This window comes from Apium graveolens, chromosome 8 (genome assembly GCF_009905375.1).
Source record: "Apium graveolens cultivar Ventura chromosome 8, ASM990537v1, whole genome shotgun sequence".
Taxonomy (NCBI): Eukaryota; Viridiplantae; Streptophyta; class Magnoliopsida; order Apiales; family Apiaceae; genus Apium; species Apium graveolens.
In genome coordinates this window covers 84,687,464-84,713,540 of record NC_133654.1, presented here as the reverse complement: position 1 = coordinate 84,713,540, position 26,077 = coordinate 84,687,464, and the positions used below count along the sequence as shown (strand labels likewise).

At 34.3% G+C, this 26,077-nt stretch overlaps 1 long non-coding RNA gene across 2 annotated transcripts; it reads right to left on the bottom strand.

Annotated features, from left to right (window-relative positions):
• Nucleotides 1-10,867: 10,867 nt before the first annotated feature.
• Nucleotides 10,868-15,772, bottom strand: LOC141677198 (uncharacterized). 2 transcript variants are annotated; one of them, XR_012557360.1, is made up of 4 exons: nt 15,458-15,772; nt 14,543-14,604; nt 14,394-14,469; nt 10,868-11,977 (listed from the first exon to the last, which is right to left on the bottom strand). It is a non-coding gene; the product is annotated as an uncharacterized LOC141677198 (long non-coding RNA). The 2 variants fall into 2 exon arrangements; XR_012557359.1 differs by having other exon boundaries at nt 10,920-14,469; nt 15,458-15,770.
• Nucleotides 15,773-26,077: the final 10,305 nt, after the last annotated feature.

Here is a 26,077-nt window from a genome sequence, read left to right as displayed (position 1 = left end):
AAATTATTAAAAATGGTGGAGCCGAGGGTACTCGAGTGACTTAAGAGAATCAGTAAGCGCAAAACGAGCGTTAGAGTCTGAGTTGGTTAGAGTATAGATTTACAAGTGACTTTGGTTTAATTCCAACTTACTTGTTGTTTATAGGTTACCAGACTCGTCCCGAGCCATTCGTAACCCCCAGTCGCTCAGGCAAGTTTTCTACCCGTATAACTGTTGTTGTGATGTATATGTGTATATGCATGATCTTGCGATAAACGCATATTTGTTATTAGCAAATTCTTGTGATATATTGGAGCATGCTGGTATGGTATATATGCATGTCTGTTTCGTAATCTTGATATATATCTGTTGATTCAATTGCTTATAAGTTGCAAAATACCTATGCTAGAGATAAGCAGTAGTTGCGTATACCCTTAGTATAGGAGACTCAAAGGTGAATATTTTCTAAAACCGGGAGTCGATGTTCCCGAGTATATTATATATATATATATATATATATATATATATATATATTTAAATATACATATATATATATTGATATAGTTTTCAAAACTATTAATCGAATAAGGTTTATTCGATAACTTTTATTTTATTTAATGAATATTATTACGAATATTCATTCGAGGGCTTATGACTCCTGTTATTTTATTTAATGAATATTATTACGAATATTCATTCGAGGGCTTATGACTCCTGTTATTTTATTTAATGAATATTATTACGAATATTCATTCGAGGGCTTATGACTCCTTTTATTGTATTTATTGAATATTATTTGAATATTCATTTGAGGGCTTATGACTCAATTTATATTGTTTAATGAATATTATTTGAATATTCATTTGAGGATCTATGACTCCGATTATTTGCTGAGATATATTCTTTATTTTATTAAAGAATAAGGTGTCGATAATCAAATTTATCTTGATTATTCAAAGAAAGATAGTACTTTCGTATAAGTATATCTTTGGTTATTTAATACTCATTTCAAGTATAAGTTTTACAACTTCTACCTCAATTATTTGTATAAAGATTATTCTTTATGGGAATATTATTTAAATAATAATATTCAGATATTTTCTAATATATGGGGACTGATTTACTTTATTAAATCAGCATTACTCCAAACACTCTTTAAAGTGTTTTCGAGTCTTTAAAATGATTTTTAAAAGTTAGAGCAGATCCCAAAACTCATTTTTATATATTTAAGATCTTCCTTTTAAAGGGGATTTAAATACTCGCTCAAAACCAGAGGGATCCGGCCCTGTGGTGTATTTTATATTCGCAACGAGGTTGCTGTTTTGATAAATGAATTGATTACTTACCCAAGGTTCGGGAAGTAAGTCCATCTATTGAGTCGGCATAAGCAACATGGGCTCAGTGGGCGTCCATGATAGTGTAAGTGGCTCAGTGGGAGTCCATCAAATGCGTAAGTGGCTGAGTGGCAGTCCAGCATAAGGTCCTATTGCGACCAGGGTGATGACCAGTGGGGAATTCGTCCATCTACTAGTAGAAAATGTTACTTATTGGTATATTTGCCTGATCAGCAAGATATCAGGTTTATGCCAAAAAAATTTTTCTTTCCAAAATTCATTGGATGTTACAAACTCTGTTCATACTTTACATAACAAAGGTTTCAGGAAATGTTTAAGAGATATATATGTGGATACATATATCGGGACTAAATAAAGTATCTCGTAACTTTATTTCATTCAATAATATTTCAAAGATTGAATCTATTCAAATCTTGTCTTGTAGTCTCATTTATGTGATGAACTTTTGAAACTAATTATAACTTGAACGGTGGTAGTTCGAGTAGTATTCGGAAAAGATATAAGTATATTGGAGTATCTTGTAACTTCATCTTTTAAACTTATATCCAGTATATGATTATCTTGTGCATGTCAAAGATTTTCGGAAAAACGTTGAGACAAGGTTAGATATATGTGATCACCTTGCAACGATATTTTATACAGTTATAAACGGGAACTCTGTGTATATTATACATGTCAGAGGATTTCAAAGATTGTGAAAAGTATATATATATGTATATATATACTGAATATTTTGCGACTTCATCGCATTAAGATATCAAACTTGGTCCATTTCTTTTGACCAAGGCTTTCATGAGTACTATGAGAATGCTCATATATTGTTAATTATTATACATATTATTTTGGTGGGCTTGTTGCTCACCCTTGCTTTCTTCTTTCATCACACAACAAAAAATAGAAAAGATGAACAGGACCAAGCTCCCGATTCGCAAGCGATCAGGAAACGTTCCGCAGTTTCCTATAGGTGTTGATGTCGCTGTAGCTGAGGTAGGAACTACCAATAGGCTAGGCTTTCAACTTTTGATATACCAGACTTATGTATCTTTATCAATTGTAATAATGGTAAAGAAATGTAAATTTATTCAGAAACCCTTTTAAGGTGTATTGGCTTATAATTGTGGAATAAAACGACTTGTGATTATTTTTGGATATTCATCTCTGAGACTATAACTTATGGTGTGTATGTTTATTGTGGGGTCACAGTACAGAGTAGTTGATTGTTTACTAAGATTGGGTGTTATTAAGGGAAATGGAACTCGTGACAACCCGAATCCCCGACCCCGGATTTGGGGGTGTTACAGAAATGGTATCAGAGCTAAGCGTTATAAACCTCAGAGATGATGTGACGCAAAGATAATAAGTTCACTAAGATAATAAGAACTCTTGCCAAGTTCATAGTCGGGCTACCTAACGTAGTACTGACAGTTAAAACCCTTACGGGAACCCTTATAAATATCGTGATAGTAACATAGTTCGTTCTCGTATAGGGCAGCGGGGCACCGAACCCTGAGGTTCAGGAGCATCAGCATGAGGATGTTTTATTACAAGTTGGAGATCAAATTGTGAATCCGGTAGAGTACCCTAATGAGGGACCGGATGAGATTCATATTGAGAATGTTGCGGTTGAGGATGTTATTCCGGAAAGGATTGTGACTGAGGAGGATCTCATGGAGGATCCTGATGAGAATGAAGAGAGGACCGCTGAGGAATTGATGACCGTAGTCAGGGCGACTACCAGAGCAAGAATGGCCGCGAGGGTGGCACTAGAGGATGAAGAGTTACCAAGGGCACAAAGGTTAATGAGGGCAGAAGGAGTGGGGCCTTCCACGACCCCAATTATACCAGTATCAGACCCTCTTCCAGAGGTTCCTGTAGACATCCATGAGGTTCCACCAATTCCTGTTCCCTCCCCTGTACAGAGCCCAGCACCTACTGAGGAAATGCCACCTTTATCTCCTGCACCATTGTCACCTGATACCGTGCTTGGTTATCCGTTTGGATCTCCTGGGTCTGCGCCACCTGCACCCCATGGACTGTTAGATGCTACCACTCAGGCTTCTCTTATCGCCAATTATCACATGACTTTGGGTGGCCTGTCCGAGGCCCGTAATGTTAGGAGTGATCTGTTAGATCGACTTACTGCACCAAGGATTGAAGGCGGGGTACTTCCGGCAGGATTAGCTCATAGCATGGAAAGGATTGAGGTTACCACCCGTGTTACAGCTAGAGGCCATCTTGAGGGTTAGATTGATCCAGCTCTACTTGCAACTATCTTAGACCTCATCACCTCTGTGATGGAGCAGGTTAGGGATGTCGTGCGTGCCCGCATTTCTTGATCCATGGTAGTGTGCAGAGCCAGAGCAATCAGACAAGGGTTTCATGTAGCACCGCTTTTGGAGGATTAGCCTAAGTTATGAATGATTAGTTTTAATGATTAGATGATTATCTATGGTAGTACTTTTGGGATAGAAGCAATCAGATCACATGATGTAATTCTCTTTAATGTGTTCAGTTGTTGTACCCTCGAACAAATGGTTATGTATATATTCGTTAATCTCAGTTCAGATCAGTTTGTTTGTGATAAGATCACATTGTTAATTGCTCTATTAACACTTAAGAGAGTGTCATGAAGTTTATCGAACTTGAGAATTCATAATTTGCAATCGTGCAAGGATTGAACGAGGGAAAGACTTAAGCAAAGTAAGTAAGACAAATATCCGGAGATTCTCAAAAAAAAAAAATTCCAAGTAATATGCCCCAACAAGGAATAAGATTAGGGGCAAACCTTGAATGCGATAATCAGGGAGGTCGCAATTAAGATATAAGGAACCCAGAATATAATAAAGTGGAAAATGAGGATTTTAAATTTAAAGATGACCCCAATTATGGGGAGTAGGAAGAAATATTTAGACTGAGAAAACAGAAGTCGAGCGAGATAGGGAGACCCGAGACGGTACTCCTATACGGCAATTCATGGACCTGTCCAAACAAAACTTATACTATTATCCCCAACCACCACCTTGAGGAAACAATGCGGTGAGAAATTCTTTCAGGACCTTTAACTCGCTAAGCTCTCAGAGTTCCAAGGAACAAGCTGACCCAGTCAAGGCAAGAGCCTGGCTAAAGGAATTATAGGAATCATTTGACATTCTAAATGATTGACGAATCATAAAAGACTATTTTTGTCACTTACCCTCCTAAGAGAGAAGCCACCCGCTGGTGAAAGGCCAAGGAAGGCACGGAGCAAGAGATTATAATAAACCAATTTAAGTTCAGTCAATTGTTTTCAGGAAAGTACTTCCCAAGGTTATGGAGATAGTGTAAAAGCTTTAGAGCCAGAACTAAGGCAGACGAGTATGATGAATTATGAATCTAAGTTGTAAAAGTTGTCAAGATTCGTTCTGAGGACACGAATCCAGAATGACGGGATGTTTGAAATCAATGCTTATGTTGTGTTGGTTCATGAAATAATGATAAGAGAAAGGAAAATAAAAAGAAACTGAAGTGGAAAGAAATATAAAGGCAATAGAGTTTGAGGAATGATAAGGGAGTTGGGTATGAGAAAACCCTAAAGACTCGTAGCAATGGAAATAGAAAAGTATGTAATCATCAGGATGAGGGTGATTCACCATGAGTTAAAATTGATGGTTGAAGGCATAAGAGATACATATATTTTATCCCCTTTAAGTTGGGTGGAGATAGTGAAGAAGAGCCATTGGACATAGCGGGAGAAATAGGCTCTAGTTAAAGATCAGGCATGCCATCTTGGGCATTTTCAAAGCACTGTGATGAACACTACTTCAAGACAACCCCGATTCAACTCATAAATCAGACAAATTCTGCTCTTCAAACCACCACAAATGCCAACACCAAAAAAGCTCCTTCAAGCACATCTTGATTCTCTGCAACTACAACAAATTCAAGGTTTTCAACATGCTCGAGATGTCAACACTATCAAAGGTGATATTGATTAGATGAAAAAGGCCATTTCTGACAAGATGGACTCTAAACTTCCAGAAGCTACAATGCTTGACATCAAGAGACAACTCAGATAAATTCTGATCTTGCCACAAAGATAGATGCCTTAGATATAAGAATGTCAGCAATGGAAGCATCTCTTACAACAATTCATCTATACCAAGCTCAACAGACAGACTTGCTTCAGAAACTGGTGGCTGCACAGACTTCCTCTACTCAACTTGCTGATAACAAAAAGGGGGAGAAAGAGAATTCCAGGAGTGAGGGGGAGCAAAAAGTGCTCAACATTGAAGTTAGCAAAGTAATTGTGCCTTCAATTACTTTCACCAAGCCACCAGCCAAAGATAGCATTGATCTGATAAATGAAGCAGCAACCAATTTAAGAGCAGCTGAAAAGGAGCAGTTGATTCCAATCAACTGGGAGAAAATTGATGAGGACATTCAAAAGAAGTTTGGGCTAGCAAAGAAGCCAAAAAAGTCAGCCATTTATCACTCTCAAGTCAGGCAAATCTCTGTGAATGAAATGAGCATGAACTATCTAGAAAGAGGACAACCATCATGCATTAAATCTCCAAAGGCTGAAGTACTTTTAAAGCCAAGGGTGAATTATCCAAAATCATCACTAAAGAATCCTTTGGATACAGTGTATGAGACACTAAAGCCTGATGAGAAGAAACTGTTGTCAAGATCCATTGCCTTCTACAAGGATCCAGCTGATTCAGCTTTGAAAAGGAGAATTGCTAAAGTTTTCAGAAATGGTAAAGAAATTTGTGTGGTGGCTGGACATCCTCAATTTGTTGAAGCAAAGAGAGAAGAAAAGGCAATATTGAAGCAAGAAAAGAAGCAAGATGCTCTAGATGCTAAAAAGGCTAAACAAAAGAAAGAGCAAGCTGCTATCTTGGCCAAGATACAAGCTGTGAAACCAACACAACAAATTCCTGCTCAGCCATCTGAAATCACTGAATCTCAAGATCCAAAGAAGCAAGTTGAACCACAACAGAAGAAATCTCAAATATACAAGGAATTGGCCAAAAGAACCAAAAGGAAATTGAACTTTGCTGATAAGGAATTGGAGGATCAGTTTTCCAAGGAGTCCACTCAAACTACAACTCAAGCATCAAAACCCTCAGTGGTATTTGAAAACATTAAGGTGGTGGATCCTTACAGGAACATTCATGGTGAACCTATTGTGCCTAAGGATGAACCAATAGACTGGGAAAGTCTACCAATTCCTGACTTCAATTTGCCAATCCTTAACAAGCCAAAGAGAACAAAGTCAAGAGCAGTCAAGAAAGTGAAGTTGTCCCCTCTCAAATCCAAATCTCTAATCAAAGCTCAATCCAAAGTCAGCAAGTGAGATTACATATACTTATGTGACATCAAGGAATTCTCTGATATAAACCTTTATCTAGATGAACTAGAAGAAGTTAGAGGGATTGATGCCTACAGGAATCTACCTGAAAGGTTAGTTTTCAAGTACAATGGAGGAAAGGAGATTCAATGGCCACTTCACAAGATCCTTCAAGAAAGTCAATTTGTTCTGATAAAGGTTTATTCATCATTCAAGAAGAACTTTGGATTCAATTTAACTGCAAGAAGACTGGTTCTAAAGAAGATTGAAGAACTGGGGAGTATTAGAGCTAAAGATGCACTCCCAAAGACTCTAATTATTCCTTAAACAGGGAGAAGAGTCATCTAAGGCCCTACTGGCTGATGGAGTTCATGGATGACAAAGGAGTTAGAAGATTTTTCAGATTGGAAGACCAATTGAGCATCTTTAGCAATTAGACTCTTTTGGAAATGCAAGAAAAGCTAAATCTCTCAGAATCTGATGAACTGGAATTCCACAGACAGCTCCAAAATCAGATAGAAGAAAATAACAGAAAGTTTGGAAAGAAATCCAGACCTTCAAGAAATTAGATTAATCTGCTCAGGCTAGAGGAGCGCCTTGAAAATGACTGTGAGCTAATCTTTGTGCATTTTGTTATTTGAAGCACTTTACAGTTTTATCTACTTACTTTTAGAGTTGTATTTTCAGGGTGTTTTGTTATCATTAAGTTTCTCTTAATTTATGGCTACAATTCCAGTAGACATAAATTGGGGGAGATTGTTGTGACTATGTTGTGAACTTGATGATTTCATTAACAAAACACCTTAGTAGATTTTACTTAGTGAAAAATGTAGCACTAGACGGATAAGGAACATAGTCCCGACGGATGACTCAATATAGTCCCGACGGGTGATGATCAACTATCCATCGAGTGAGTAGCTTATGTAATAATGAGTCTGTAGCACATTTCTGTATACACCTTGTTTAGATTCTGTAGTAGCTCTTAAGTCATGTTGACTTTAATTAGATATACAGAATAGGTTGATTAATTGTACATAGATGATGTCTTGTAATCCTGCGTAAATGAAATGAAGTCAAGTGCCAGATTGCTACCCGACGGATAATCAACAATGCCACTCGACGGATGATCAACAAGGCAACCCGACGGATGATCATGTACCCGACGGATAATCAATTCAAACATCAGTTGACAGTGACAACACAGTCACATGCGTCAAGTGTATGTAAAAGGAATGTGGAAGCCTATTCAACTGGGTTTTAGAGAACAAAGAAGCATTGTCATTTCCATGATATTATGAAGATATTCAAAGATGCTGGAATAGAGTAATGAAGCAGCAGAGTATTAGACTTGATAGGTTTTGTTTTATTATCTTGTCATATTACTTTGTAATCTTGGTGATATATAAACCAAGAAGTAGCAAATAGAACAACAAGAACATTAAGCAATAAAAATTCTCAGAGAAACATTTGTAAGCTGTATTCTTAGCATTTTTCTGGAAACTTAGTTGTTCATATTTGTAAGCAGCTGTGAGCAAATCTTTCTACAAAGAGTTCTCTTGATATAATATATATCTCGGGTGGATACATTCAAATCCACCAGAAAGTTTTTAAAGACTTGTGTTTTTAATTACTTGTGTTTTGATTCATTCCAAGTTATTATTCCGCACTTTGCAAATCAATTCACACAGATATATATTTTAACTTAAAACATTTTTAAACCAAGAAAAAAAGTTTCAAGAATTTCATTCAACCCCCCTTATGTAATTTTTATTACATTGTTAGGGACTAACAAAAAGTTAATAGTATTGATGACTTATATCCAAGCAGTGGAATGACAGTGTAATACACAACTCATTATTTCAATGAAGTCAGTCAGCAAGGGTAAGGATTTTCAAGAAATCCCAGCAACAGCTTAGGGGGAGCAATAGAAGGATCAACTAGTCAGAAACAACACCACATTGAAAATTCAAAGGACACAACAAGAACATATCTGTTGAGACAAAGGGTTTGATGTCAAGTCTATTCCCAAAGTCTAGTTCTTAAGTGATCCAGATGGTGGAGTAATGATTAGCAGGGCTACTGAGTGCGAATGATTATTTCTCTAGTTTTCTATCTGAAGAAGAAACTAAGAAAGGTACAGAAGCTCTAAAAAATTTGGATTGATTGCATGATTACAAAGCAAGATGAACTCAATCAGTCAGCAAGCAGATTGTAGGGAAGCTGGTATCCAAACCAAGTGACAATATTGTAATTGGTACAAGGATAACTAGAAGTCAAACTGGATGACAATGGCATTGTTACGAGGGACAAGGCCAAACTGGATGCTAGATTATTATCAAGAAGCAGTATCTGACAGAAAGCACCAGTGATGAGACTTGAGGATATTACGACATATCAGGCACCTGATGCACATTACACTTGGAATTGGACTCTAGTAGATGTGTACAAGTGTACTCCTGGTTGGTGAGTCAAAGGAAGTAGTCAATGCACAACAGTTCATGGACTTTGCAGTTGCAGATCTATTGGACTCTGTATATCTCTTCTTCACAAGCTCACTTCAGGTTGGTATGAACTAGTATACTGCTCAAACAATCGTCAAGGATATGGTATAGCACTCTAACTGAAGTTACAATTTAATGCGAACTAGTAGAGTCGTCATATTAATAACTCTCTTTATCACTAGGCACAAACATACTAAGTTATATATGCAGTGTTATCATGATAATGTTATATGTTGGTCTACTAACAAAAACTTTTGCAAGATTATTTGCTAAGTAATTACAGAGTAGGTATGGAGGAGCGTGTTGGAAAGGTTGCAATTCTTTTGGGGATTACTTTAAGTAAGCCATTAGAATAATTCTTTTAGGAGCTCAAGGAAGCCAAAAGAACAATTCTTTTAGGACATGAAAAGCATCTCGAAAGCTGTCAACTTCGTGGAAGAAGATTAATTTCTTGTTATGATGAGAAACAACTTCAAAACCAACAACTCTGTGGAACACTCTATGACAAGGAACTTTGACATCAAGTATCATTAATTTTGAGAGCATGTCTTTTAGTCAAAGAGTCACTTACAGAAAAACTTATTAAATCACTTGTTAAAATTAATCTTTCAAGACTGGTTTGTAAGTGTGGGATATCATTCATTGCATATAGTTGGAAATCCCATCTGTAAGGAATTCTTCATATAAGTTCACAAGTATTAAATCTTCAATATTTAAAGGACTTATGAATTTATCAGTAATCCAGTACATCGTACTTAGTGCTAATATCTTGATTATCATGATTACAATGTCATATACAGTTGTGATAGTTAAATATTATAGCATGAAGTTTGAATATTATTTTAATTGATTTAAATTATGATTGTAGACAATTACATTCTATATTAGTCTCATAATTTAAATTATGTTAAATAATATACAACATAGTTATTTGTATCTTGTACGGATAATTGTGATACTTTTAGTATTAGTGATTATTTACAATTTTTGTTCTAAGTAACCAATGATTATTTCTTAAATTACTAATATTGAAAGTTGAAGTATTTTCTAAGTTATGTGTATAAAACTCTCAATATTTTATATGCTTAGAAAGTATTTCTAAAATTATTAATTATCCAAAAAGTGATTTTTGTGTATATAAGTCATATATCCTATTGGTGCTTACTCAAAGATAATTATAAATATTTAAATGCTAGTATCTAACTCATAGATATTTAGTATTATTTACTTAATATTTATTTTGGGTTGTTTGGATTATGGAATTTGAAGCAATTCAATGATTTTATTTTCTCCATAATTCAGACTAACTTAAATTAAATAAGTAGCATGATTGATTATACACCAGTACAAAAATGGTCATACCCGTCTGTTTAAAAAGGTTATTTGTGTCTGTTCTCAACAAACGCGTATGGAGGAGTCGTATCAGCTAGAGGGTATATATGACTATTGGGCACTAGACACATATAGTTTATTGCGTCTGTCAAAAACAGACTCATAAAACACTAAACAGCCGCGTAAAATATTAGCTTTTGCGTCCATTTCTTTTAACAGAAGCAAAAAACCTTTTTGCAACTGCCCATAACAGACATATCAAGTCAACGAATAGACGCAAAAATTTTCCTTTATATGTCTGTTCTACTAGAACAGACGCAAAAAAGGTTATTTTTTTAAAAAAATAAAAATTCTGTTTTCCAACTAAAACCTGTCAATGCAAGCATTTATCCACATTTCTGCTCACCAAATGCAAATCCAATATACATCTCAATTCTAACAATACAAATTATTAACAACGCAAAATAGAGTTGTACTCTCAATTTACAAAAACTAATTTTTAACTTCTAATTTCCACAAAAGTACAAAGTTTTCCTATAAATCAGAATATTCCCTATAAATTGCAAAAAGAAACCTAGTGTATTATCAGTCATGAACTTCGTTACAAAGTAATTTCATAAAAATAAGTGTTAGTGTCGTTCAATACGATTAGCAAGAGCTGTAAGCTCCTCAAAGACTTTTCTTCTTATATAATCCAGTGATCCAGCTTGTTTGAAAAATGTATGTACTGTGCTTTACCAATTTCTTTTTAGAAGGCTGTTTCAAACGAACTTTAACCAGACAACCTGAACATTTCCTTCAAAGACTAATGAGAAAACAATAGAACAAAAGGCATTTTTGAGGGACATACCCAATATCCAAATAATAAATTATTACTGTATATAGTAATTTAGTACACATTTAAGTCCTGCCCCTTTCATTGTCAAGGCCAAGTTGCGCATTTTGCAAGATCATTAGCAAAACCTACATCTAAATATATATTTTGAATTGTTTATAACGTGGGAACCTCTTAACATAGAAAAATCGGATGGAATTTAGTTCAATTGCTGCGATGCAACATTAACACGTTTCTGCGGAACATTTGAGGAGTTAATATCAATATAATACTTTACTATCACCTCTCTAGCCAAATGATAATAATTAAAAGAAATAAACACTATTAAATTTAAATATTTAACATACTATTACTTTATGTGAAACTCTTCAATTTGAATATTACCAAGTGATGTATTTAGACAAATCCAAAAGAAATAAAACTACAATAAATGCGTGAACTCACTAATAGTGTATAATGTCATGTTCAAGATATAAGGATAAAGCACTTGAGGTTGTGCAACATCTTTAGTTCAACAATATACACAAACCTGATCATGTATCCACTGCTTACAAAGAGTTCTTAGCACGAATGAATCCAACACCATAACTGATTACTCAAGCTGGTTTACTTATCTATTTATTAGGTGTAGGAGGATCCTTCTATGCTGAAACATAATGACATTAACATTTTAACATATTAACAATAATTATTCAACTTGTACCACACAGAAGCGTGTTTCTAACTCAAAATGAAGATAAAGACACTGGAAATAGATAATTTTACAAAAAGATAACTGCCATTAATGTAGCTAAGCCCTAGAGAAAGGCACTACGAAATTCTAAGGATAACAAGGTGAAACCGACTAATTCAGAAATTCCTGGATTGCAAAAGGATATGATCCATTTACTACTTTCCTATGTAATAAAAATATTAAAAATATCACTTGAAATAGGGCAAAAAAATAGGGCAGCTTTTGTGCACTAAAACAGCCCATTAGAAGTTTGCAACCAGATTTAAAAAAAAGGAAATTATACCCTCAAAGGAAAATCAAATATAGCAGAAAGAGAAACAAACAAGTTGCAGATTTATAAACCTACGTAATTTGTGTAATACTACTGATATGCGTATAAAATCATGCATAACTTTGGTCTCCTGACCAAATACAGAGAGAACCAACAAAATTCTATCTCAATATGTACTTCTTAACTTGATCATTCTTGTTTTACTCAGTTTTATGAGTCAATTTCTTAACATAATTTCTTTTTATTATATACGATATCCATTTTATATTTTCATATTACTTTATTTATTTTATTAAAAATCCTGACATGATAAATAATATCTTAAATCAAATTCTGGGTATATTATATATTGTATGGTATAAATCAGATCAATATACTAGTTACATTTTTCAAAACATTAAAATTAAAATCAGACTTCTTTCTATTTAATTATTTAATTCCACTTTAACTTTAATATATATTTTCACTTGTTTCCAATTATGACGTCTTTCATGTATTGGAAAGACCCTTGATCCATAATTTTCCTTTGTAAAGAATACCACACCTTATGCTTAGGTTCTATATGTTTGTTAAGAGCTTTTGATGTTTTATAATACTGTGACTTTCCCAAATACTAATTTAGGCTTTAGCTCTAATATAGTAAATAAACTGCATGCGTTGTTATATGTTTAAAAATTCAACACAGTGGAACACATTTGGTTGTAGAAATTAGGAAACCGGCTAATGATGTACTGTAACTAAATTTCTATATATCCCTGAGGTCTTAATATAGTACTACTTCAGAAAAAAAAAAAAAAAATTGTACAATTTACATTGATGTACATACATTACCAATTGACACTGAACTCAAGTTCTGGGGCCACTGCACATACATACAAATTCACATATATTTTACAGAAAGGGAAAAGAGTCCTCTGTTTTATTTTTTGTTTTTACAGAAAAGTAAAAAACAAGCATAATCGAGTAATTCCCGTTATTGATCAATCACTTAAAAAAGAACAGTACTAATTATAAAGTATCCTAAATAGGTATAAAAACATAGTACACGAGGGCACCATGTACACAAGCCTCAGTACGAGTAAAGAGATAAATAACTATATATAAGCCAAGTTTGCAGACTTTGTGAATGAGTGAGCGAGCATTATACTGCTAATGTAATACCAAGTTTGAGTGAATAATTAAGTAACTACGAGGAGACAAATTTCACAAAGACCTTGACTTTTACAATTTAACAACCTAGAGAAAACAAACACACACCAAACACATACATTTAATAAATTAAACAGACATCCAACTCATATTCCAATATAGCATACCTCAAATTGAGTTTGCGTATGGGTTTATCTACAATTGAACTAGCAGGACCCCTAACTCAACATTAATCGGTTCAAAAATCTCAAATAACAATCGTGAAACACACAAACAATTTTTCTTTACTGGCTAGACAATTTTGCATGACCTGTAGTTATAGTTCCAGAAACGACTATGAAAGCTCTCACCTCGCCAATAATTTCAATAAAACAACGTAGAAAGAACAAATCTTATAATTCCCGTCTTTTGACCATTGAGCAATTATAGCCAATTAGTTAATAATTACGTCAGATTAGTAATACCCCTAATTTAGCCATAACTAATTCACAATACATGCACCAAAAAAACAAGTAAAAATTGAGATTTTCAAACTCCCAACTTTTTATCCCAGTGCTAAAGACAGAGGGTTGTAGTTAGAACAAAGTAAATTTCTGCCGTTAAACCTTTAATAAGAAATAGCTTTGTAGATGATAAATAATTCCAAGAAAAAAATTTAATAGTAAAGAGCTGGTTTAGCTGTTCAGCCATCAAGTAGACACAACAGGCTCTCTCTCACGACAAATACACCCAAATAAAAAATAATCACATACAACCGAAAAAAAACTAATTAAACAAACTCAAACAAAACCATACATTATAACAAGTTAAAACATAAAAAAGATTATGGAAAGTGTACATTAACTGAGGCAAACAAAAATGTATCAACAGATTATTAAAAAACAAAAAAAATTAAACGAAAGAACATACCAAAATCAGGAAAGTTGTGAGATGGGCCAGGCTGCACTTTCAGACTAAGCACACCACCGGGCTTGTTGTCTTCTAACTGGTGGGTAAAGAACAAATGTGTTATCCGATTTAGGCCCAAAAGATTTTAACAAGTTTTGCTAATGAAATACCTTGTAAATGGGCTAATACACTTATGATACTCTCATCCACTAGCCCTCATAGCACCAACAACCTAGTAACAATTACAAATATTAATCGTTAGATGCAGGTCAAATTTACATTTACAGAAACTCTAAATCTCACTAGGCAGGACTGAAAACAGTCCAATCTTAAAAAAAATGCTCAAAACAGTTAGCCCTTAATAATACTAAAAAGGGTTTTATCAAAATTCACATTAAGAAAACGACATCAAACACTTACAAGGGTAATCATTTTTTAATTGAGAAGGCATCTTACTAGAGGCAGATCCCCACTTTTTTTAAATAAGAAACTATTTTTTATTTGATCACATAAATTTTATGAACTCCGCATAGATTAGTTATTTTCCCCTCTCATCTGCTACACTCAACAAAACCAGATGGTATATTATCTCTATTTTTCAGTCAGATATACAAAACTATTTAGTCTCCATTTTTTTTTCTATTTTGCTTGCTTGTTTCCCTTATTTCACTTTTAACTCTAGCGTAGTAGAGTATACTTCTTATCAATTTTTCTGAAGATTGTTTTACTGTGTAGTGATTAATTTTTCTGCATACATATTAGTTGATTTAAATTTACCGAAGCACATAAAAAGAAAGAAGAAACAAGCTAATATAGACTGAAGAGAGACACAATAAAATAATTAGAACATAGTATTCATTCTTAATTAGAGACACAATACACTAAGAAACACAATATCCAGGTATGTTGTTTCACTGGTGGAACATGAGTTAGAACAACGGATACGTAATATTTATTTTTAATTAGAGATATAATACACTAAGAAACATAATCATAGATTCATAGTACGCTCAAGTTTAGATAGACACACAGAATGAAGTTCCGAGATGGAGACAACAAGAACAATTAGGCTGAGACCCACATACCTGCCATATAATCGAAAATCATAATTTAGGTCTTCTGAGTAAGTTCTCGCGGCTTCCCCAAATGTAATTAGAGCTTCGATCAGAGCTTCAAGATTAATTTAATTAACTACTTGAACTGCTTGATAGAGAACTTGATTGTAATTGCTGGGACTAAAATCGATAGTTAGATTAGGTTTCGTAATTGAATAAAGGGAATTATCCCATGGCACGATAGAGAGAAGAGAGCAGTCGATAGAGAGAGAGAGAGTGGTAAGAGGTAACCGGGGAGCTGGGGTCTGGGTATTATCCATAATTAATTGTTTATATTTTTTTATAATGAACTTATACGTCGGTTCTAAAATACTAGGCACATATAATGAATCTATATACGTTATTTAAAAGCACAGACATATCTAAAATTTAACAGACGCATGAAATAATTGTATACGTCTGTTGTGATACAACATACGCATAAGCATATTTTCTTACTATATATACGTCTGTGACGCAAATGAAGGGACGCACATGACATTTTTTGTATTAGTGATAACTAAATTTGTCAACAATTGATATCTAGTATATTGATTGTAACTTGTGTGCTATAAGTTAATTATGAGATTTTGGTTTTAGTGATTTTAGCAATGCTTATATCTCAAGAATTCACTGAAATCAGAATATGATTATAGCATGATTAGTTGTGTGTAATTTTTGACTTATATAAGTTAATGATATTTAGTTAAGAGTTCAACTATGAACTAATTGTGAAGTATTTGTATTTGTGACATTACTTAGAACTCCTCTAAGTAATCAATGTTTATCCTCGGTCACTTATACTAATATACAAAGTATGGAAATTTTTCTTAAGTACTAGTATGGTTAAAATGTTTGATTGCTTTTTAGAAGTAACCATATGTTGTCAAGTTAGAATAATTTGTATACTTATTTGCAAATTCCTAAACACTTTGATAATAGATGCAATACTCAATGGATCAAAGTAGATGGAACTTAGAATATTTTTCTAAGATTGCAAATAAGACAATGTTAGTTAATGTTGCTTTATTTATCGATCCAATATTGTTTGAGATACTACATTTGTTAGGAGTTAATAATTGTATGATATATGCAATTGAATGCTGATATCTTTTTGATAGATAATTGGTATTTAATTCATTGATATCTTATTTTAATATTCAAAATAGGATGCAACATAATTATTGGTATCCAAAGTACTTGACAAGTATCAGACAATGATATATTGTTAATATTTTATTGCAGATAATTGTGAGATTTTAAGTTATAGTGGATTTATATGAGTTGCTATATCTGACAGGTTCACTACAATTTGAAATCAGCACCATAGTCCTTCTTATTAAGATTATTTATCAATAAACAATATTGTTGGTAATAATGTTATGAAGATAGACTATGGAGCTTTTGACATAAATGAGAATTGCTTAGGCTTTACCCTAAGTGATCAATGCTTTTACAAAAAACTCAATCATATTAAAAGACAAAATCTTTTTTTCTTTTCTTAATACTGCTAGGTCATCAGTCTGTGTCTTATCAAATCATTTATCTTTTTAGGCATAAAAACAGACTTGTGCACTCGTACAGTTTTAGGAGAAAATCAAACTTCTTTCTACATTGGTGATTTCTTATTTCATTAAAATCTTTTGAAATCACTATTGTACATCATTTCTCTCAAAAGATTAAATGCATGACTTTCATTCATTATAGATATTAAATGCATTTTATCTCTACATTGCCATATTATCTATGATACAGGTTCAGCCTCCAATGGCCTTCTTTCATTGATAGTCATGAGGTTGAAAATCCACAACTTCTATCCCAGACTGTAAAGATAAACATAAAAACAGAACCAACCAACACTCTCTTACCACTAAAATGAAGTATGAATGAGCGTGAGGGAGAAAGTGCCTTAGTGCACCACATAAGGAAGGTTCTGAAGTCAACCCAACAGCTTTGTCTCCTATAAAGTTGAGATATATTAAAAATGAGGCAACTGCCAGCCCGCATACATCTTCTCAAAAAGATGTAATGGCTGAAAAAGCATAAAACAGTTACTAGATTCATCCTCTCAACAGGGTGCGTCTATTGGAATTTTCCTGTCGGCCAAGGTATCCGATGTAGTGTCACCACCTTAAACATAAACAATTCTTGATGTACAAGGAAAGATTTCACACACAAAGGAAGAGTTGACGAAAATAAGAGTTTCGACCATTTTACGGTCAGATTTGATTGTTCAAAGTTCTTTAATGGACTAATTGCCTTTACAGGTGTTAGGAGAGGATACTGATCCAATAGCCATATGTCAGTGGTCAGTGTCTACCTCCCAAGGCTTAAATCCCCTGGATGCATCTGTGGATAGTGGATCTGACATAGGTGCAGATCGGAAACTTATTGACAATGATTCATATATTACCTGATGAGTCACAGGGAAATGTCTTCACAGACATTAGAAGGGAACTTTGATCTTTGTGCTAAATTCTTTGGATCATTGTTTACCTTCCGAGAGTTCAAATTTGGAACCCTATGTTAGATATATTTGTGATGTCATGTCTAATCTGTTGTGTTTAGTTTCAGAACTTAATATCAGGACTTACTGGAAATCAGAACTTACTAAAGTCAAAACTTATATCAGAACTTAAGGCCGTCAGGATTTATATCAGGACTTAAGTGCGGATACTTCAGATAAAGAATGTAGCTGATTTACAGGAGAGGATCTGGACTAAAACAAAAGAAGATATGCATGAAGAGTTGGACAGCTAGAAGACTTGTAGAAGATAATATCTGATTGATATATTTAAGGAGACAAAATTATATTCTATATCAATTAGAAGATATCTTGTAACTGTGTACTATATAAACACAACTTAGGGTTTACACTATGAGTGTTATCATTCACGAGAACATTATTCATTATAACCTAGCAGCTCTTAGTGATATTGTTCATCACTGAGAGAGTAGTTTAACCTACTTTGTAACAGAGCTTATTATGTTGAATAAACTTAATTACTGTTACATAATTATGTTCTAAATCGATTTGATTGTATAAACACTATATTCAACCCCCTTCTATAGTGTTGTGTGACCTAACAAGTGGTATCAGAGCCTCTATGTTGATATACAAACAGTGAGATCCAGTTTACAATCATGTCTGAAGAAACACAAACTCCAACTAAGCCCACCAAAACTCAAGATACTCAAAACAATCAAACTCACAGTCGATATGAGAGTATTAGGGTTCCCATACTGAGAGCATCTGAGTATCCTATATGAAAAGTAAAGATGGCTATGTTTCTGGAAGCCACGGATCCAGAATACCTTGATAGAATTAATGATGGACCATATAAGCCTACCTAGCTTTCTATTGCAGTTGCTGATCAACCAGCAAAGATGATACCAAAGGAGAAAGGTGATTACACAACTGAAGACATCTCATCTATTTCCAAGAATGCAAGGGTAAGACATCTGCTTCATAGTGCAATTGACAATGTCATGTCAAACAGGGTAATTGGATGCAAGACTGCCAAGGATGCTTTGGAGACAAGATGCCAGGGAACTGAAGCCATCAAAAAGAACAGGAAGACTATACTTACTCAAGAGTATGAGCACTTTGATTCAAAAGATGATGAATCATTAACTGATTTATATGACAGGTTTGCCAAACTCTTGAATGATCTGTCACTGGTGGACAAGGAATATGATCTTGAAGATTCAAATCTTAAATTCCTTTTAGCTCTTCCTGAAAATTGGGATTTGAAGTCTACTACCATAAGAGATAACTATGACCTTGCTGAAACTACTCTTGATCAAATTTATGGTATGCTCAAGACTCATAAACTTGAGATAGATCAAAGGAGAAAAAGGCATGGAAGAAAGTTAAAGATAGTTACACTTAAAGCTGAGGAGGAATCTCCTAAAGTGGTTGTCTCAAAGAGGGGCAAAGGAAAGGCTCTCATCATACAGTCTGATTCAGAGTCATCATATTCTGATGATGATGATTCAGAATCTGAAAATTTATCTGAAGTGGATGTTGATGCAGAGATGATGCAACTGTGTGCTCTTATGGTGAAGAGTATCACAAAGATAGCTTACAAGAAATTCAGAATGGGCAAGAAGTTTTCTAGGAAAGGTGGAAGTTCTGAAAAGAAAGGGTTCAAAAAGTCTGAAGGCAAAGGAGGAAAGTCTGACAGAGGAGACAAATCAAATGTCAAATGCTACAATTGTGGTGAAAGAGGCCACATCTCTCCTGACTGCAAGAAAGGAAAAAGTGATAAAGGTCAGGCACTTAACACAAAGAAGAAAAACTGGGCAGACACTTTAGATTCTGAAGAAGAGGTGAACTATGCCTTGATGGCAAATGCTGATAGCAGTTCTGATGCTGCTGAATTGAAGGTACCTCATTCAACTCTTGATTTTCATACTGATGATATTTCTGAGCTAAGATTATATCTTAAAACCATGTTCATTAGTTTTAGAGATCAGACTTCAATAAATAAAAGATTAACTTCTGAAAGTCTTGCTCTTAGAAACAGAAATGACTACTTAGAAAAAGAGTTAATTGTATTTCATCAAACTCAGAAAGAAAGAGATGAGGCTTTGTATGTTAGAGATGAAGTGCTAAAATTGAATAAATCTCTTAAATCTGAACTTGAAAAGGAAAAGGAGATAATCAAAACTTGGACTAACTCTGGAAGAACAACTCAGAAAATCTTAGAAAATGGAAATTGGAAAGAAGGACTGGGTTATCTAGATGATAAAGAAGAAAAGGAAACTGTGTCATCTAAACCAAACTTTACCAAGAAAGCTGAAAAGCCAAAGGTAAATTCTGCTAAATTTGTTGCAAAAACTGATGTGTCAAAATATGAAAAGATGAATGATTCTAAAACATAAGTCAAAGAAAAGTCAACTTCTGACAAATTAAAACAGGATAAACCAATTGTGGTAAATGTTGGCTTAATGATAAAGAAGCAGCTTAAGCATAAGCTGAAAGAGATTAGAAATGTGAACAAGGTAAAGGAAGCTAGGAAAAATAGGAATAGAAAGGAAGGTGTGAATAAAAACAATAATTATATTCCTGTTCCTAATGCTCCTAGAAAGAAATGCTATAACTCTGAAAACTCTAACCATCTTGCTTCTTTTTACAGGAAAAATAAAGATATAAACTCTTTATCTGCTAGATCAGGAGTTAAGAGTCAGTCTGTTAGGTTTAAACCACAAAATCCTTGTTTTCATTGTGGTAGTTTATGGCATTATATTTATACTTGCAAGGAATATCATAGTTTGTACTATGATTATTATCAAATAAAACCTTCTTTAAAGAAAGTTAGTGAAATTCCTTATAGTGTAAATTCTGATGCAAAGTCTGATATAAAGTCTGCTAAAAAGCATGTTAGCATAAACTCTGAAACTAAATCCGCTGCAAATGCTAACAAACTTAAAAAGGCCAAAGGATCCAAGCAAGTCTGGGTCCTTAAAACTAACCAATAGTGGTCTTTGTGATTGCAGGGCAACGGGAAAAACATCATAGTTCTGGACAGTGGATGTTCAGGACATATGACTAGAAATAAAGCCCTGCTATCAGACTTTGTGGAGGAAGCTGGCCCAAGAGTTTCTTATGGAGATGGCAACATGGGAAAGACTCTGGGATATGGCAATATCATCTTGGGAATGTCATAATTGAATCTGTAGTTCTTGTCTCAGGACTTAAACACAATCTGCTAAGTGTGATTCAAATCTGTGACAGAGGTTATCATGTGGATTTCTTTGAAGAACACTGTGAAGTTGTAAGTAATTCTATAGGCAAAGTGGTTCTGAAAGGTTACAGGCATGGTAACATATATGAAGCCAGACTTTCAACAAATTCTGATGGTTCTGCAATCTATCTGTTAAGTAGAGCATCAATTGAAGAAAGCTGGAATTGGAACAAGAGACTCTCTCATTTAAATTTCAACAACATAAATGAGCTAGTAAAGAAAGATCTTGTGAGAGTACTGCCAAAATCAGTATTTGCTCCTGATGGTCTTTGTGACTCATGTCAAAAGGCAAAATAAAGAAAATCTTCATTCAAGAGCAAATCCTCAATTCTTGAGCCTTATCACTTACTGCATGTTGATCTATTTGGTCCATTCAATGTCATGTCAATTGCAAAGAAGAAATATGCCATGGTTATAGTGGATGAGTTCACAAGATACACTTGGGTGTATTTCTTACACAAGAAGAATGAAACTGTATCTACTCTAACTGATCATGTCAGACAGCTGGACAAGTTAGTTAAAGATTCTGTTAGAATAATAAGAAGTGATAATGACACCGAGTTCAAGAATTCAATCATGGAAGAGTTCTGCAAAGAGCATGGAATAAAGCAGGAATTTTCTGCACCTGGAACTCCATAGCAGAATGGAGTTGTAGAAAGAAAGAACAGGACACTTATTGAAGCTGCACGAACTATGCTTGATGAAGCAAAACTACCAACCTATTTTTGGGATGAAGCTGTGCAGACTGCTTGTTTTACACAGAATGCTACACTCATAAAAAAGCATGGAAAAACACCATATGAGATGGTGAAGAAAAAGAAGCCAAATCTGAAATACTTTCATGTATTTGGATGCAAGTGTTTTGTTCTTAAGACTTATCCTGAACAACTGTCAAATTTGATCTAAAAGCTAATGAAGGATTTTTTGTTGGATATCCACTTTCCACAAATTCCTTCAGAGTCTACAATTTAAGAATAAGGGTTGTCATGGAATCTATCAATGTATCTTTTGATGATAAAAAGATTACTGGACTTGAAGATTTCAATGATCATGATCAGCTGAGATTTGAAAATGAAGATTAAATTATGATGACCTAAGTCCTGATCCTGTAAGTTCTGACGGGTTAAATTATGATGTCACTGTTCAGGGGGAGCAAGCTAATGATCCTACCACATCTCAAGACTCTCAAGAAGCATCGGAACCAGTCACTGGCTCTTCAAGTTCTGATTCATCAATTTCTGATGAGCCAAATTCTAACAATTCAGGAAACTCTGATTCTTCAATTTCGGAAGGATCCCACTCAAATTATGGAATCTCAGAGAGCATAACTTCAGGGGGAGCATCAAAAAATGCTGATGGAGACAGCATAGATCATGGGGGAGGATCCAGTTCTAGAGATCAACTTCCATCTACAAGGAAGTGGACTAAATCACACACACCTGACTTAATAATTGGAGATCCTGAAACAGGTGTCAGAACTAGAACATCAACATCAAATGAGTGTCTCTACCACTCCTTTCTATCTCAGACTGAACCAAAGAAAGTGGAAGAAGTTCTTCAAGATGCTGATTGGGTGCAAGCAATGCAGGAAGAGTTAAATGAATTTGAAAGAAATAAAGTCTGGACCCTAGTGCCAAGACCAAAGGACAGATCCATTGTTGGTACAAAATGGGTGTTCAGAAACAAAATTGACAGTGATGCCATAATTATAAGAAACAAAGCAAGGCTGGTTGCTAAAGGTTACTCTCAACAGGTGGGCATTGACTATGATGAAACATATGCTCCAGTTGCTAGATTGGAAGCCATAAGAATCTTTTTGGCTTATGCTGCTCACAAAAAGTTTAAAGTCTTTTAAATGGATGTAAAAACTGCTTTTCTCAATGGAGAATTGGAAGAAGAGGTATATGTTGAACAACCTCCAGGCTTTGTGGATCCAAAATTTCCAAATCATGTCTACAGGCTTGACAAAGCACTTTATGGCCTTATGCAAGCTCCAAGAGCATGGTATGAGAGTTTAGCTCAATTCCTTCTGGAAAGTGGATTTACCAGAGGCACAATTGATAAAACTATGTTCTACCTCAACCATGGAAAAGACTTACTTTTGGTACAGATATATGTTGATGATATCATCTTTGGTTCTACAAATGCCAAACTTTGTGAAAGGTTTGCAAAGCTAATGTAGTCAAGATATCAAATGAGTATGATGGGAGAACTTAGCTATTTTATGGGACTTAAAGTCAAACAAACTGAAGAAGATACTTTCATAAATTAATCCAAGTACACCAAAAATTTACTCAAGAAAATTGGAATGCAAGATTTTTCAACTACATCAACTCCCATGGCCACTGCAACCAAGTTAGATAAAGATACTGGAGCATCAGTAGATATTACTAACTACAGAGGTATGATTGGTTCTTTACTCTATTTTAACCGCAAGTAGACCTGATATAATGTATGCTACCTGTCTTTGTGCAAGATTTCAGGCTGATCCAAGAGAACCTCATCTAATAGTTGTGAAAAGAATTTTCAAGTACCTCAAGGGTAAAACTGGTCTAGGATTGTGGTATCCCAGGGAATCAGATTTTAAGCTAATAGGTTACTCAGATGCAGATTTTGCAGGATGCAAAATAGATAGGAAAAACATTAGTGGAAGCTTCCAATTTCTTAGAGGCAGATTGGTTTCTTGGTTTAGCAAGAAACATAATTCAATTTCCATATCAACTGCAAAAGCAGAATTTATTGTTGCAGGAAGCTATTGTGCACAGATTCTTTGGATGATGAATTAGTTACTGGACTATGGGTTAGAATTTTCTAAAATACCCATTTACTGTGATAATCAAAGTGTTATTTTTATGACAGGTAATCCAGTTCAATACTCAATGACAAAGCACATCAGCATTATGTACCATTTCATACGGAAACATGTGATGGAAGGTACAGTGGAATTGCATTTTGTCCTAATAGATCAACAACTAGCAGATATCTTCACAAAATAACTATGTGAAGCTACTTTTACAAGACTAGTAAATGAACTTGGAATGGTTTCAGGTTCTTTCTCAAAATCTGTTTAGTTTTTATTCTCATGCATCAGACTTTATGATCAGTGTTTACAAATTATCTTATCTCAATGTAATCTGTGCTTAAAATGTATCATATAAAATACTGATGGTTATCTGATGTGATTCTATAAACTCTGAAAGTATTTTGAATGTTCTGTGACTATTCACTCCAATGAGGATTGTTTGTTAGATGCTGACTTAGTAGTCTTTAACAAACTGTGTATCCCATATTTGAATTAGTTATTTATGTAGAAATCCATAACACAAGCAAACTCTGATTTTGATCTTAGTCAAATTTACTTCTTGTATCTTATTACTAAGTCACAAACTAGATTATTGCTTCTTATCTGTCAAATTTTGATGTCAGTAAATCTTAAGGATGAACTACATGCTTGATAAGTCTCACTTATCTGAAGAAAATAAAAGAAAAGAAAAATTGAAATCAGGTACTCCTTTGAGATCTATAATATTTATGTGAGAGGGAAGATCCAAGTGCATTGCTGGTATTATGTTATATGCATTAGAAAAACAAATTAATTTTTCTTGGTGACTTTTCACATTCTCTGATTACTGGAGAAATACTCTGATAACAACATAAATTCTGATAGCAGTTGTGACTCATTTACACTGAGAGGCCACTGTAAAAAGAATATCAAAAGATGCATAAAATGAGCACAAACAGTTGAGGTGGACTCTTGCATAACTTTATTCTATAGTAGACTTCAAAATTAACGACAAATTTTAAGCATTTTTCTTAGTTATGCCTTATTTCTAAGATGTACTAAAGTTTATCAGACTTTAATCTTTATCTGATCATTTGCACGTACACACACTCTCACTCCATATGCATGATGAAAATTACTGTGGTGATTAAGTTATTTCAGATAAACAGTTGAGTATTATTTGCATAAATTCTGAGGACAAGTTCTGATGAAAGTATCGATGATTAAACTCTGAAGAAACCAGTCGGTATTTGTGTGAAGAATCACAGAAACAGTCATTCACTTTTTGAGTACAGAAGCCATATTCTGATGACCGTTAAATTCTGATAATAGTCAAGTTCTGATGCAAATCCTGATGGAAACTCTGATGCTTACGTGGCATTATTTAATTACTTGACTTATTTTTAGTATTTACTGTAACAGTTAAATTTTTTTAGAAAATAATTAAGTGAGATAAAAATAGTGATAATCATTTGGTTAATGGGTTGCGTGTTTGTTTTAGTAACAACATGTGAGCAATAATTACTGCACGTTTACCGTGCCCACTCAATACTGTTTTGACTGTTTCCATGCTGCCAGGTGTAAAAAGTCTGTTCTGCTTCACAAAAATAGCCGTTGTCACGTGGACTGTATAAAAAAGAGAGTTAAAAGATTTTACAATCTTTTACCTACTATTCTTATTTTCTAATCTCTCTTATTCTCTCTTACTCTCTCATATTCTCTGAAGCTATTTCTTACAGGCATTTTATCAAACACCTTGCAAACACACATTTTTCACATAATTTCTTACAGATATGGCACCCAAGGACATCATCTTTAATGGAGCCAAGTTTGTAACACCCCCAGATCCGGGGTCGGGGATCTGGGTCGTCACGGTCTTTCTTTCCACAATATCACTTCACTTAATTAATAATAAATAACCTTATGCTGTGACCCCACACTAACACACACCACAACCCGTTATAGTCTCAGAGATGAAATTTAAATAAGTACAAGTCTTTGAATCCACAATTTAAAAGTTATTACAACCCAAAATGATTACTTGATAAATTTACAGTTAATTGCCATTATCTGCCACAA